At 37.3% G+C, this 16,361-nt stretch overlaps 1 protein-coding gene across 1 annotated transcript in view; it reads left to right on the top strand.

Moving 5' to 3' along the window:
• DOCK2 (dedicator of cytokinesis 2) overlaps window positions 1–16,361 on the top strand; it is a 341,341-nt gene that overhangs the window by 232,089 nt on the left and 92,891 nt on the right. The window lies entirely within an intron of this gene.

Here is a 16,361-nt window from a genome sequence, read left to right as displayed (position 1 = left end):
CAGTTCCTTTAACGGTTTTATCATCTCTATTTGTAGATTTTTGTAATAGGCCGCAGTCAAACCATCCGTACCTGGTGCTTTATCCACCTTTAATTCCTTAATTGCTGTAAAAATTTCTTCTTCTGTAATCAATTGATTAATCCCTTCTTTTTGTACTTGCGTAAGAACCGGGATGCTAGCATTCTCCAAATATATATCAATGTCTTTTTCATTAATTTTCTCCTTAGCATATAATTTAGAATAAAAATCCACAAAAGCGTCCTTAATAAGGTCCTGTTGAAACACAACCCTTCCTTTATGCTCAATCTTGTCTATATTAGAAGCCCTTTGTTTTTTCCTCAATCTATAAGCTAACCATCTACCTGGTTTATTAGCGTTGCAAAAAGTATTGTGCCTGGCAAACCGCAGATTGGTTGCCACTTGGTCAGCCATTAATTTATCAAATTGTCCTCTTAACAATTTAATAGCCTCCTTAGTCTTCACATCCTCTGAGTTCAAAATCAAAGCCTTTTCTTTTTCCTTTATTTCATTCTCCAGTTCTTTCCTCCTAGCTTCCACAGCACGTCTATGTTTATTATTCATATATATCAACACCCCTCTCATGTAGGCCTTGCTAGCATCCCACACCATATCCATAGAGGTACCTTTGTTCATATTAGTTTCAAAAAAATCCTTCATCCGCTGTTTGCATTCTTCCACATTTCTCTGATTTCTAAACAAATTCTCATTTACGCGCCACGAGCGCCTGTCTCTTTTCCCCTTATCAATCTCTAACCAAACTGGACTATGGTCAGAGATAGTTCTTGCACAAATCTTCACCTTTTTAGTCCTCAAAACAAAGTCATTAGTCACCAAAATAAAATCAATCCTCGAAAAAGATTGATGTCTATCAGAATAAAAAGTATAATCCTTTTCCTGCAAGTGTCTCTCATGCCAAATATCTCGCAGTTCCAAGTCATCCTTCACTTCAAAAAAAGATTTAGGCAGTCTAGCATGACTTGGAATGCGCTTAAAAGCTCCAGCCTTATCCATCTGTACATCCAAAACACCATTCCAGTCCCCCATAAAAATAAAAGATTTATAATCCAACTGGGTAAGCTTTGTATGAAGTAAACTAAAAAAGTCAGCCTGTTGTTGTTGTTGATTAGGGGCATACAGTCCAACTAAAAGCGTCTTTTTGCCTTCTAGCAACAAGTCTATCAGTACGTATCTTCCATGCTTGTCTGCTTCAATTAAGTCCGCTGTTATGGCACTTTTAATATAAACAACCACTCCATTTTTCTTATTCATTGCAGAGGCAACAAAGTGCGTACCCAGTCTTGAGTTCAATAAAAGCTTTTGGTCCATAGCCCTAATATGCGTTTCTTGCAAACATATAACATCTATCTTGAATTGTTTTAAATATTGAAAAACTTTCTTTCTCTTCTGTGGTGAATTTAGTCCATTAACGTTCCAAGTCAAAAATTTAGTTGCCATGCATATCCTCCCAAAGCTCTTGAAGCACTGCCTTGATAGGACTATCTTCTTTAGGCCGTGCTCCTCCCACTGCTTGGCTATGAGTACGTTGTGAAGATTCCGAAGACTTTTGCTGGTCTTGTTCTTTTATTTTCTTTGCTCGTTTTAAAGCAGCACGCGTTACCCTTTGCTCTCTAGGATCATCCAAAGAAGTTATAGCTTGATCTCCTCCAGCACCGTTTTCCTCTACTTCAACCTCTTGATGTTCTCCTTCTCCAGATCCCTTTGCAGCTTCCAGAAGTGTTAATGGGGTTGCTTTTAAAACGTTATTATAAAAATCACGCGCTTGCTTCACAGTGATCAGCCGGTACCTTTTGCCTTCATACATCACCATCAACCCATCTGGAATCTCCCATCTGAACCTTATATCTCGTTGCTTAAGCTCTTGCACAAGAAATGTGAAGTCTTTCCTTTTCCTTAAAATCTTTGGAGGAATTTCTTTTAAAACCAAGACTTCTTGATCAGCAATCACAACTTTAGCATCATAGGCAGCTTGTATAACTTCATCTCTAATTTCTCTTTTTGCAAAGTAGACCACCACATCTCTAGGTAGCTTTCTCTGTCTAGCAATCCATGAATTCACACGGAACACTTTATCCATAGCTTCTCTTATTTCAGATGCTGGCTGATTCAATACCACTTCGAGAGCCTCAGAAACCAGCTGCTTTAAATCTTCCTTAATATCCTCTTTTAAGCCTCTGATTCTAACAGCAAACTGCATCTGCTAATATTGAGCAAGACTTAATTCCCTTTCCATTTTGTCTCTTAAATCTTCATTCTCCCGTACTTTTGCTTCTAATATGGCATTCTTTTGAGTCAAGTCATCCACTTTTTCATCCAAATCATCCACACATTCCGCTACTTTATACACTGAAGACAAAATGTCTACCTTCATCACGCTGAACTTCTGTTCCATCCTCTCTTCTATTCTCTCCTCCAGTTTCTCCAATTTCTCCTCCATCTGTGCAAATTTATCACCCATTGATTGATTAATTGATTCCAAAAGTACCTGGGCATGTTTATCCAAAGCATCTCATAAGTCCTTCGGTGTCAGTACATCAGGAGGTTGCAACGCCTGTAATGATGATTGTTGCACCGGAGAAGATCCACCACTTCGAAGAGTTTTAGGGGGAGGTTTAGCCGCCATCTTTTACTTTCAATTGTGACGCACTTTCACTTAAAGTTTAAAAAATCCATCAAGCTCGAGAGTAAAATAAAATAATCCTCTTCACCTTTTCCTCTTGTACCGCTCTGCCTGCTCCTTTTAATCCATAGTCCTTTCTCCAGGCAGGGGTGTTCGCAGACGCCTGGCTCTGCTCCAAGAAGTCCGGAGCAGAGACGCCGGCCAGCTGGGAGCAACCCAGGCTTCGGGGGAGTTCAATCCTTCAGCTGCCCAAGCTCCAAGCTCAGGCGGCCCCGGAGAACTCTACCCCTACCTGGGGCCTCACCCCCTCCTCTTCTCCCGAGGAGGGGGCTTCAAATTCGCCCGAACAGCTGATCGGCGCTGTTTCGGGCGAAAAAACACACAGCTGAGCCGCGGGCAGCCCGGGAAGGCTGTCTCCGGCGCCGCGCAGCCACCGGAAGTCCCCCATTTTTAACTTTTAACTGAGCTAAATACATTGGGGCTTTGGCATCATAACAGCCTTTCTTCTAATCTGAAAGAAAATAAAATGGATTCCAACTGGCTTTTTCTTCAGTACTTCTGTTATCTTAACATAGCTACTACTTTACTTTTACCACCTTACTATTGGAAAGCTGCTTTTTCCCCAACTAATGCATCAGCAAAGCCACTGGATTTCAGTACTAAATATTTCAGTACTGTATTTTTTTCTTTAGAAAAGCAGTGTGATATACCCCCTAAAGCAGCAGACATTTTCTAGCAGAGCACATTTCTAAAAACTCTACATTTTCTAAAGGAGCGTTTTCTTGCTCTGATAATTGAAATTCTTTTATATAAAAATTGTACCAATTTTATGAACTGCTGCTAGCTTTTGATGCAATTTGTATAGTGTGTTTCACAAAAATATAATAGGGTTACTATATGACCTCTGGGCTTGTTTTAGTATTTATGTTTATTTACCTTAGTAAGACATTGGATAATTAGAAACAAATTATTGTAATTTCCTGCGTTGTTTATACATCTGGAAGCAAAGGATAATTTGAGCATATACTGTATCGGTCTTTTTCAGATATAAAAATAAACTGTATTTTACATTTAAAAACACAGTTCTTCTAAGGCACATGCAAAATGCAATAGTAGTAATAAAATGTTAAGCAAGTAGAAAAATTGGATTGCAGAACATTTTCTGTTCAAATTTCTAGCTTTCTCATATTTTCTTACCTCTTTCACAACATTTAGTAAGCTAATAATACAGCAGGTATTTCATATTTTGTAAAAATATGCTGACTTAGTATTTTATGTACTCCTGCACCTTCCCCCAAATTTGTTGATACTTCCTTCTCATGTTTGAGCTTACTGTTTTAGCCATTCAAGCAATAATACTCGTGTCCAGAATATCAAAAGAAAAGAGATATAGAATTAAAAGTGAATACAATTCATTTTTAAACCAGAATACAATTAATAGCTGGGAGGGTAGTCTTCCATGTAACCCCAACAGAGGAAAAAGTACATTAAGAAGAAATGTTCTTGCCAGTATTTTGCATGTTGTGTTGTTTTTCTATTTCCATACAGTGCTTAACTCATTTAAAAATATGATCCTCCCATCTCCTGTCTGTGAAGCAATTTATTCTTCTAACTTAGTGTGTTGTTTCTGTAGAATACAAAGTGGATCACCTTTCATCATCTCTGAATAACGTTAATTCTTGTGCTATTGTATATTTACAAAGTAAATATATGAAGCCTAGCCCAGCCCATAGTCATATAACTGCATTGCTCAACTCAGGGGTGTCAAACTCAATTTCATTGAGGGCCGCATCAGCATTGCGGTTGCCCTTAGGGAGCCAGGTGGGGATGGCCTGGGTGGGCGTGGCCTACTGGGTGGGCGTGGCCAGCTGTACATCATTCGCATCAAGGGTGCCTATGGGGGCCTGGGCAGGAGTGGGACAGATCTGAGGGTCTCTGGCAGAAGGAGGGTCTCTGGGCCAGGGCCAAGGCAGTGGGGGCTGTTCCCTCACTGTTTCCAGGATGGCTTCGCGGGCCACATGAAACCACTTCGTGGGCCGGATCTGGCCCCCGGGCCTTTTGTTTGACATGTCTGGTTCAACTGCTTTGTTCACATTTAATTTGTAGTTACATCACTTATGGAGAAGATATCACTGAAGGACTTTGTCTATTCCTACAGTATCTCTTTGGCACCTTGAATATGGCAGTTCATCCAGAATCTCTTTCATTAGAACTCATGCTTTCTATTTACCTTAAGGAAACAGTGGTGATATCTCTGGCAAATATATCATTTCAGATACTAGGAACTTGAGAAGAACAGTTCATGTCTTAAGGTTCCTTGTGTCTGGGGAGCTGAGTTGTTCATTCTTGAATAGCAGCTACAACAAAAATGTTCTTCCTCATTCTTGTTTACTGTGTTTATGACAGTTTAAAAAGAATTATATTTGCTTAGCTATGGATGCTAAGCAATATATCCTGTGATCTGTAGAATATTATTGCTGAAAGATTTGTAAACTACACAAATATTTATTAGTCCCCCTTCTCAAAGCTCATGCAAAAGTCACAGTAAATAATTGCAGAAAAGCTGCCATAAACAGGGTTTTTTTGGCTGTTTTCATGTCATGACTCTGGATCAATAGACACCAGGTGTCAGTAAAAATAAAAAAATAAATAAATCCATGGCACCAAAAGGAGAAAGCAGAATTCTGTGTGCATCCATGAAGTTAGGATGACAGAAATAGTCTTAGCAAAAGCCATCCAATCCCTAATTAAATATTTGCACATCTTAAACTCTCAGCCATTGGCTTTAATCATGCTAATTGAAAAGACAGGATGCTCTGCATGGACCTTATATCTTGAAGACTATTCAAAGGTCCTTAGATACAGTTAGAGGTTATCACCATATCAATATCAATATTCATGCTGTATTTGGGGACCTGGTGTATTTTTCAATGACTCTAACCATCAACAGCCATTGTTTCTGTCTTCTCCTATCAAAGAGATATCGGTGGTAATAAAGCACATTGTTTCCATGGTAGAAATTGTTTCAAAATTGAGCCCTGGTGGCACAGTGGTTATAATACAGTATTGCAGATAAACTTTGCCCACAGGCTGGAGTTCAATCCTGACGGGCTGAAGTAACTCAGCCTTCTGTCCTTCCAAGGTCAGTAAAATGAGACCTAGATAATTGGGGGCAATAGGCTGACATTGTAAACGATTCAGAGTATACTGTAAAGTACAATGTGGCAGTGTACAAGTGTAAGTGCTATTGCTATTTTCTTAACTTCATGCTTTATGCTTTTAATTCTCCCTAGTTTAAAATGGTTTTCAAACAGCTCTTAATCTTTTTTTTTTCTTGGTGCATTTAAAAAAGTGGTTGTTGAAAATATTTATTGCTTCCCTATTCTATAGGGCAAAGAAAAAAGATATGTATTTTTTATTATTTTTTTACTCTATTAGTCAATATATTTTTATTTATTATCTTTTATTTATCAATAGTTAACATTTACTCTCAGGGAATGGACAATATTAGTAATTTATAGAACAATTTATTTCAGCAAGTAGAATACAAAATTAATCTATCCCACATGCTTTATGAAATACAGAGCAAATTATTTGTAAATTAGTATAGTTGTGATATATAAAAAAATGAAGTGAAAGTTTATAGAAGTGCATTTTATGATGAGAGAACATTCTTTTATCTTTACTGTGAGAAGAATGTTTTGGTTAACATAAAAGTGATTGTTCAAAAATAAGTATTTTTAAAAAATATAACCATAAGTTTTCCTGGCAATATATAAATATAAACAAACTGAATACCTTGAAGGTGATGTATTATATACTTTAATCTGCACTGGATTTATTTCAGAATCAAAGTATATTTATGATCAATTCTTTGAACTCAAAAAGGAATGATGTAGCTTCAAAAAGATACTTAAAGTAAAAAAATATTAGTTGTCAATGTTTCATTCAACAACAAAAACAAAATTAAAAAACCCAAATATATTATTTCTCTATAGATTTGCATCTATTCATTCAAAATAAGCTTTAATTCATTTATTTTTCCTAAATAGATCCCACAAATGCTATTCAAATTTATAAACCACTAGTTTCTGTTTGTCAGTAAATGGAGTTCTGTGTATAGTATGCTCAGTGTGCCAGTTTGCATAGCCAAGAATTATTTCTAGCTGAGTTTTTTTTTGCCAGTTTTGTATTTCTGGTAAGATACATGCTGAAGTATTACTTATTTTTTTGGATCAAACAGTTTCTCACCTAGTACTTACTATTTATGTAATTTGTCTAAGCAGGTGCTTCTTCTGTTAAGCTATCTGGATTCACAACATGAGTTTGTCAGTAGTTGTTACCAAGGAGAAGTAAACCATGGCAGATGGTCTCAATTGAAGATTGTCCAAGCCAGAAAGTAACTTGAAAGTGCTCTGACAGAGTTTCCATGACAGTGAACTTTTCCATCAGAATAGAATAGAATAGAATAGAATAGAATAGAATAGAATAGAATAGAATAGAATAGAATAGAATAGAATAGAATAGAATAGAATAGAATAGAATAGAATAGATTTATAAGCTGTCCAAAATGACTTTTGCCATGAAACCTTACAACACTTCCAAGGAGATTGTCATTGTGAAGCAAAAGTGGTGAAAAACATAATTGCCACCAACTCACCTGTTTCTTTCATGAGTTCCCCTTCTTATTCTTGTAGGCCTTGTCTTAAGTATAAGCATTCAGTTTCATAGAGGGAATTGATATGGGTAGCTTTCTGGGTGGCAATATGGCTAGTGAAGAGCAGAAGAGCATAAGTAATTGATCAATTAGAAAAAAAATTCAGAGATATTTATCTGATATTGTGAACAGATACTTCATTATTCTTACAAGCAATTTGATACTCTACTGCAGTTCAGGCAATAAGTCTGAAATTGTATGTTTGCTCCTGTTCTTTATGGTATTTAATTCTTATTATGTTCTTGGGAATCCACCTAAAGCTACTGGAATTGGTTGACATATACAATTGAACCTGCCAGTGAACTGTTGAGCATGAGGCAGTCACACATGACTGAATGTAAATGATCCCCAAATTAACAAACCCTATAAGGCAAATAAGGGATGTGGTGGCTCAGTGGGTTAGGATGCTGAGCTTGTCGATCAGAAGGTCGTCAGTTTGGTGGGTCGAATCCCTAGTGCCACGTAACAGAGTGAGCACCTGCTACTTGTCCCAGCTTCTGCCAACCTAGCAGTTCGAAATCACATAAAAATGCAAGTAGAAAAATAGGGACCACTATGGTGGGAAGGTAACAGCATTCTGTGCGCCTTTGGTGTCTAGTCATGCCAGCCACATGACCATGGAGACATCCTCGAAGAAGCGCTGGCTCTTCAGCTGTGAAACGGAGATGAGAAACGGCCCCTAGAGTTGGAAACAACTAGCATGCATGTGCGGGGAAACCTTTACCTTTACCTTTACCTTCTTATAAGGCAAATGCTTCACAAATCAAAAGTTGCAATTCTCAAAATAGGATCTTGCCTACAAACTCTACCAGTCCGCATTCGAAAGTTTTGACAGAGGTGATCAACCTAGAATGTCTATTCAGTTTTGGTTTTGAATTAAATATTGTTCTCATTTTATTCCTGAGGGAGGTCTGCATTTTCAAAGAATGCAATCTCAGGAAGAAAACAGTTAAATATATTATGCTCTGACTTGGAGGGAGAATTTGCTGATTCACTCTAAAACTCTTTTGCATTATTCCAGCTTTAAGGTAGCAAGCTTATTGCCTTCCTTTGCACAATGCACTCTCCTGTGGCCAGTCTCTCTTTTGCTGCCTCTGGGCAGCAAGGTGAAAAATTAAAGTCAGCACTGCAAGCTCAGCACTTACTTTATCTCATCTGCTATGTTCTCCATAGCAGACTCAGTTGAAAAGGCCGGATCCTCTCGCATTTACCAAATCTGAACAAAGCCTGGGGAGGATGAAAGGAAAAAGTATTTGCACCAGCTTGTAATCCTTTCTGCTCTTATCACAGTGGATTCTTTGCCCAAAGGAAAAAAAGATATGCGCTCTCATATTTTGGAGGAGGGAGTAAAATGCAATGGAGAATGACAAATACAGCAATTCAGAGAAAGGGTTTGTCATATGATACACACCGATACATAATTGATTCTGTTCTCCATCTCAAAAGGAATGTGTAATACTCTGGTTAGAGGTGTTATTTGTGGTTCTGCGTGTTAGAAAGCAGGGGCAGAATTTGAAATATCAAGGATGTAGTTTTGAGTGCCCAAAGGAAATTTTAGTGGGGTTTTTTTGGTTGGTGGTTGGGGGGAGGGAGGAAAAGGAATGCTACTCCACTGCTTTTAACGTACACTGCTCCAAAATTGGAGGAAAGAGGATTAAAAATTCAGCTACTATAATGTAAGACTTCATCCCATAATTCAAAGCCAGTTTGGCCTAGTGACTAAGGTACCAAGCTAGAAACCAGGAGACTGTGAGTTCCAGTGCTGCCTTAACCATGAAAGCCAGCTGGGTGACCTTGGGCTAATCATTTTTTCTCAGCCCACAGCCTGATGGTTGTTGTTAGGGGGAAACCAAGAGAAGCGAGATGCGTTGTATATGTTGTTCACCTTGAGTTATTTCTAAAAAATAATAAAGGCGGGATACAAATAAATAAATAAAATTCATTTTCTGAGAATAAATCTTACTGAATTATATGGTGCTTACTTCTGTATCTCCATCTCTCTTATCTATGTGCAGGAGAGAGAGAGAGAGAGATGCTAGACACATTCGCACTGCAATTTAATGTTTGTTAACTAGCATTTTTTAAAACAAATAAATCAGATCAACAGGATTTTTTGTTTCTAAGTAAAGGAGTGTAGTAGAACTGAGGTTTTAACTGGAATCTAGTCTAGTCTCATAGTACTTTAGCTACTAGAATTCCTAGTAAACATAGTACCTGGAAATTCTGGAAATTGTAGTCACTCCTGGGAAGTCAAATGAACAGTTTAGCTTACATGCTAATTGGAAAATACTTTCCAGTTGTTATAAATTTGAAACAAAAAGTGCAAGTTCAGACTGAAATTGGAACAAAAACACTGGAGCCACTGAGTTTTGGTTTGACATAATCCAGCCAATGTTGAATTGTATTGATGGAATGTTTCAAGGGAGGGATAGTTCATTCTGAGCTCAGAACAAATATTTCCCATTTTGTGCAGAATGCTATAGAAAATGGGTAACAGATGAAAAACAAAATAAGACCATTGGAGAAGAAAAACAATGTATTCAAAAATAATATGAAATATAAAGATTAAACATAAAATATGAATTAATCTATGTGAAGACAGAAGAGATAATCTTAGAGATATTTATTAGCTTCAAGATGTTTTTCATCCTATCAATGAACAGGAAAATGCTTAATTTCTATAAAGTTTTGTTTGTTGTGTTTCGTTTAGAAAATCTTAAATAGCACGCCATAAGTATTACGACCAGGAATTGTGAGTACTGATATATCCTGCATTAGCCACTGAATAAAACTTTGAAAGGTATAATAAACATAGTGTTCATAATATTAAATATTTTTCTGATATTAAATATCAGAAGCACTGATACTGTATATTTGCAGTGCAGCACAATACAGAAGTACTGATATATACTATTGAATATTATAACTGTATTGTTCTTAACAGAAACTGAGCAGCATAGTAGCGTAGAGGTGGAGCTCTCACCTCACAATCTGGAGGCTGTGAGTTCGATCCTAGGTAGTGGCAGATATTTCTCTCTCTGGGTACAATGAGTAATTGTCTGCTGCCAACTCCAGATAGGTGTCAGGAAGGGCATCTGGCCAGTAAATTCTCAAGTTCCATTCAGTCGCCCCGACTCCACCCCAATGCAAGAGATTACAGGGTCATTAAAAAAATGTTCTTAGCAAAAACTACAAATATTGCATATTAGAAAATATGGTATGTTTTCCAGGGATACACAGCCTTGAGGTGAGATGGTGGACTGCAAATCAGGAAGGGTCTGGTGCACCTATCTGCATAAAATTGCTTAATATGAGATGTTCATTGGATTATTACCAATCAATAATAAGTTGCCAAGAATCGCTCCTTATGGGGAGATGGGCAACATACTAAATAATAGATAGATAGATAGATAGATAGATAGATAGATAGATAGATAGATAGATAGATAGATTAAAACAAGCAAGCAAGCTTTTACCATAGGCTTTCAGAACTAGGGAAGAAGGAATTGAAGTATTTCTCTTCTATTTCCCATTTCATTTTTCACCTTAGGTAGGCATTTCAACTAAATTAAATCGATTTGGATTCTATTTCTCATTTTGTTACTTCAAAGGACACCTAGATGGCTAGCCAAGCCATGCTAATATGAGGCACTTTATCATCTTATCTCTGCCTAGAGTAATAAACCTAAGCATAAAATGAATCCGTCAGTCAGGCCACCAAACCCTAATCTCAGCTGAATAAATTTGTGAAATATGCATAATATTTGTATGACATCAATTCAACACATTTTATAGAAGCTAAGGTTGCATTGGAAACCTTTCAGGGTGAATTTGAGTATTAACATTTCATCACAGCAGTACTAGAAAGAGGAGACCAATCTCCTTGACTCAGTATTTCCTAAATATTAACCTGTTTTCTTTGCAGGTGTCTAACAAAATTCTGGCTTGTAAGTGATGGTAGCAGCGATGATCATACATACTTTCTGAATTTTATCATAATGTAGTACATGTTCAGAAGAGTTTCTTTCCAGGGTGACTGGAGATGTAGCAATAGCACTTAGACTTATACTGGCTCATAGTGCTTTACAGCCCTCTAAACAGTTTACAGAGTCAGCATATTACCACAACAAACTGGGCCCTCATTTTACCAACTTTGGAAGGATGGGAGATTGAGTCAACCTTGAGTTTGTCAGGATCAAACTCCTGACAGTGAGCAGAGTCAGCCTGCAATATTACATTCTAATTAACGCACCACCACATACACTTATGTGAGTGAATGCATGGAAAGTGGGATTTGTACTACTAACCTTCAATCTATCCTCTTTAGCAAATCTCACTCTATACACTTGAATATAGGAGTCAGATATTTAGTGATTCTCATCATTTTTACCTTTTCTCAGCACTTTTTGCTGCCGATAAATCATTTTCTCTATTGATCTGCTATATCACCATACTGAGCAAGTCAAGATATCCTGTATTTCTAAATGGGAAAGATGTGGCTGACAATTCCCTTGAAATATATCTTTCTAATCTGAATGCTTTTCAGCCATAAAAAGAGCATTATTGTATGCACAGTTTTTATTAAAAGACTAAGAATGGTTAGATTAAAAAACAGAATTATTTCACTTCCAATAGTTGTTTCAATGAGAGGATTTAGAGTATTTGAAACTCCCTACCAAAAATCCTTCTTGTATATAATTATTAAAGGTAAGGACATCTGGCCATCTTCATACTGTTTAGAAATGGAGGGAGTATTTTATTTTCAATTGATCTTGTAACATTTTATTATCTTGGAAAGTTTACAATTTCCTTTCAAAGTTTTCTCTTTAAAACATTTTTTCTTTTAAATACTATTTACATAAATCTCCATGATACCTTAAAGTAAAAATTGAATTAAAATGATTTTTTGAAAATTCAATAATTTGGCCAGGTGGTACATCTCAAAAAATGGAAAGGCCTTTTTTGGATTGAGCATATCTGAAATGTTTGGGTTTTGGCTGGTGAATGAGAAGATGCTTAAAGAATGTACTAAAAGCTTAAACAATAAATGGTTTCTATGTTTGAAAAAAATTATAACTTAGCAGCATATGAAGATAAGATTAAAGGAAGCAAATCATTGCAGAGCCAGGATAGCATGATTTCAGTGTGCAATTATTTCAGCACCAATATTTAAATGAGTATCTATTTACTTTGAAATAGGTATTCCATTTGAAGTTTACTTCTTAGTAAGATAGACAATACCTCCACTAGATGAATTGACAACTGGCTGTCCAATGGCACTCAGTGGGTAGTCCTCCATGGAACTACATCTGCATGGAGGGACACTTTCAGTGGAGTAGATCAATCAATCAATTTATTACAGCCAAAGGCCACACATAAATCAAACATCCAAATAAAACAAAACTAAACAGAACCATCACAAGAGGACATAGCAATACATCACAATCAATTATGCAATCAATGGGTGACCAAGGTCTGTCTAGTTTTACAGACAGTATATCAAAAACAAGCTAGCTTCAGAAAAACTGAATCATACTGGCCTGAGTGGAGTAGATCAAAGTTCTGTCTTAGACCCAGTACTCTTCAACATCATCATAAATGACCTAGACATGGGGATAGAAAGAGGGAAGTCATCAGATTTGCAGATGACACCAAACTGGGTGAAATCACTAACACTTTAGAAGACAAACTCAAGAATCAGAAGGATGTTGACAGACTTGAACACTAGGCCTTATTCAACAAAATGCAATCCCTTGTTGAGAAATGTAAGATCCTATGCATAGGTAAGAAAAACCAAATGCACAGGTATAGAATAGGCAGTAACTCTCTCAACAGCAGTAACTGTGGGAGGGATCTAGGTGTCCTAGTGGACAATCACTGACATATGTGCTGCAGCTGCCAAAAAAGCCAATATAGTCCTAAGCTACATTGACAGAGGGATATATCAAGATGACATGATATACTATTCCCAATTTATATTGCACTGGTGGGGCCACACTTTGAATACTGCATTCATTTCTGGTCACTATGATACAAAAAAGATATTGAGCACAGAGAAGAACAGGAAAGATGATAAGAGGTCCAGAGGCTAAACTGTATGATGAATGATTGAGAGAACATGTCTGGTCTAAGAAAGAGAAGGACTAGGAATGACATGATAACAGCTTTCCAGTACTTGAGAGCTGTTACAGAGGAGAGGGGATGAACCTACTCTTCAAAGCACCTGAGGGCAGGACAAGAAGTAATGGGTGGAAATTTATTAAGGAGAGATCCAGCCTAGAACTAAGAAGAAATTTCCTGGTGGTGAAAGCAATCAATCAGTGGGATGGCTTACCTCCATATGTTGTGGGTGCTCTACCAATGAAAGTTTTCAAGAAAAGATTGGACAGCCATTTGTCTGGAATGGTATGGGGGTTGGACTAAAAGATCTCCAAGAACTCTTCCAATCCTATTATTCTATGTTCTATGTTTCAGAATGAAGCATTTTACTCTGTCAAGAAAATCTGTTCAAATCAAATCATTCCATCACCCCAATGACAAATCTTACCAAGTTCATGCATTAGACATTTTGTGCATCTGAAAACTTTCATGTTTAATGTTGGTGTACATATTGAGGCTCTATTCTATCTTGCAGTATTTGTGAGTTGATTTCCTGTTATTAAAACTACAACTGTCAGAAGTTGACACCTTTTTCAAGAAAAAGAAAAGAGATCTCTACTAGTTTAGCAATTTAGCAGCAACTCTCTTATATTCTAAATGAAGAAGAAAATGACACTTTCTACATTGTACTAAATATTTTATTTATATAGGACATTTAATTTTTAAAAAATATAACACCAATTTATAATTTTATTTTAGGTATGCTTTATGACGAACATTGGCCAATGCAGGTTTAAACTCTGAAAGTATCCTAGTGTAAACACACAATTACACATGCATACATACTTCTCTCTTTGTCTCCTCTCCTCTCTTCTCCTCTTGGAACAGTGCTGTGCATTGGAATAGTTTTTTTCTTCAGTTTCTTTTTGGAAAGGGACTACTCACTAGTATGTGTAAATTATGCTATTTGTTCAAAAGATCATAATAAAGATTAAACAAGCAAAAAAAATCTTCCATTTTTTTCTTATCTCATATCTTAGCATCACAATAAAAAATGGGTTCAAATTTTCAAAATTAAACAGCAACTTGCTGAATAGAGGTCTGCTAGCTTTTGCTTTTAAGGGTCTACTGCAGACATGTCAAACACAAGGCCCGGGGGCCAGATAAGGCCCGCAAAGTGGTTTCATGCGGCCCGCGAAGCCATTCTGGAAACAGTGAGGGAATGGCCCCCACTGCCTTGGCCCTGGCCCAGAGACCCTCCTCCTGCCAGAGACCCTCAGATCTGTCCCACTCCTGCCCAGGCCCCCATAGGCACCCTTGATGCGAACGATGTAGAGCTGGCCATGCCCATCCAGTAGGGCATACGCACTTTAGCCACGCCCACACAGTAGGCCACGCCCACCCAGGCCATACCCACCTGGCCTCCTGAGGGCAACCGCAATGCTGATGCGGCCCTCAATGAAATTGAGTTTGACACCCCTGGTCTACTGGGAAAGACTTCAGTATTAATTCCACCTTTACCAACTAGGCACAATTATAACCAGCTGAACAACCTCACAAGAATCTAAGAACTACTGATAATTCTTCCTGAAGAAAAGTTTAAAAGCCTTAACCAAAGACTTCTAGCAATTGCTGTATTTCAAATGCAAGCTCTATATACAGAAATAATAGTCACATACTGGTTTGTGTTTCTTTCTCATTTCTGCCTTATGTAGTGGGTTACCTAGCTTCTTCTTTTGAGATAGCTTGTTTCCATATGACCTTTTTTATTATGACTCTATTGTTTTTATATGACTATTGAGAACTATTACAGTCTAGGCGATAAACTAAATGTAGAATTGCATTGCTTTAAAGTCAAGAAAAAGAAGGCATTAGGAAAAATTGCCCCTGGTTCTTATTCATATTTGCCTTTTTGTTTAATTACAGGAGACAGTGGTACTCACTTGTTGGGTTTTATTAATTCAAATTATATCCTATATAGCTAATAGAAAATAATTGCCAAGTAAATATAATTTAATAGCCGTGGATTTTTATATTGCTAGACACTACGTAGGAGGCTAATTCTAATCAGCTGAGACTCAGTCTAAATAATTAAAGAAGTTAATATTTCTGTTTGGCTGGCTGATCAATTTTAAAAAAGCCCTTAGTCCTTTAAAAATAAGTGTAGAACTATGTCATGGGAAACATATTGAATGTGAAAGATTTATTAGGCTTTATTCACACAAACAAACTGTGGTTCTGCAGCACACCAAAAGACTTACAATTTGCAGTGGTGAGAACTAATTAGAATATATTTCAAATCAGAAATTGAAAGAAATATGTCCTTGTATAGAATGTACCATTTATTATGCACTGTTGAGAGCAATTCACATGGTAACTCATTGTTATATACTGTGCCCTGTGGCATAGCATAACTCTATTAGATTTGAATGGGAGTAAACCTGTTGCCTCTTATAATGCCTTGAAAACTTGGCTACTTCCTGGCCGTTGGTTTCAGAAGTGAAATATGTTGCTTGGCCTTGACCTCACACACATAGTATTGTGTGTTTTTGTCTGCTTTGTTTTCATTATTTTGCTTTTTATTCTTTTTAATATAATATAAGCCTCCCAAAGGGACGCGGTGGCTCAGTGGGTTAGGATGCTGAGCTTGTCGATCAGATGGTCGGCAGTTTGGCAGGTCGAATCCCGAGTGCTGCGTAACAGAGTGAGCGCCTGTTACTCGTCCCAGCTTCTGCCAACCTAGCAGTTAGAAAGCATGTAAAATGCAAGTAGAAAAATAGGGACCAATACGGTGGGAAGGTAACAGCGTTCCATGCGCCTCTGGCATCTAGTCATGCCGGCCACATGACCACATGACCAGAGATGTCCTCAGACAAGCGCTGGCTC

This window comes from Vipera ursinii (assembly GCF_947247035.1).
Source record: "Vipera ursinii genome assembly, chromosome: 2".
Lineage (NCBI taxonomy): Eukaryota > Metazoa > Chordata > Lepidosauria > Squamata > Viperidae > Vipera > Vipera ursinii.
This window is presented reverse-complemented; position numbering and strand designations above follow the sequence as displayed.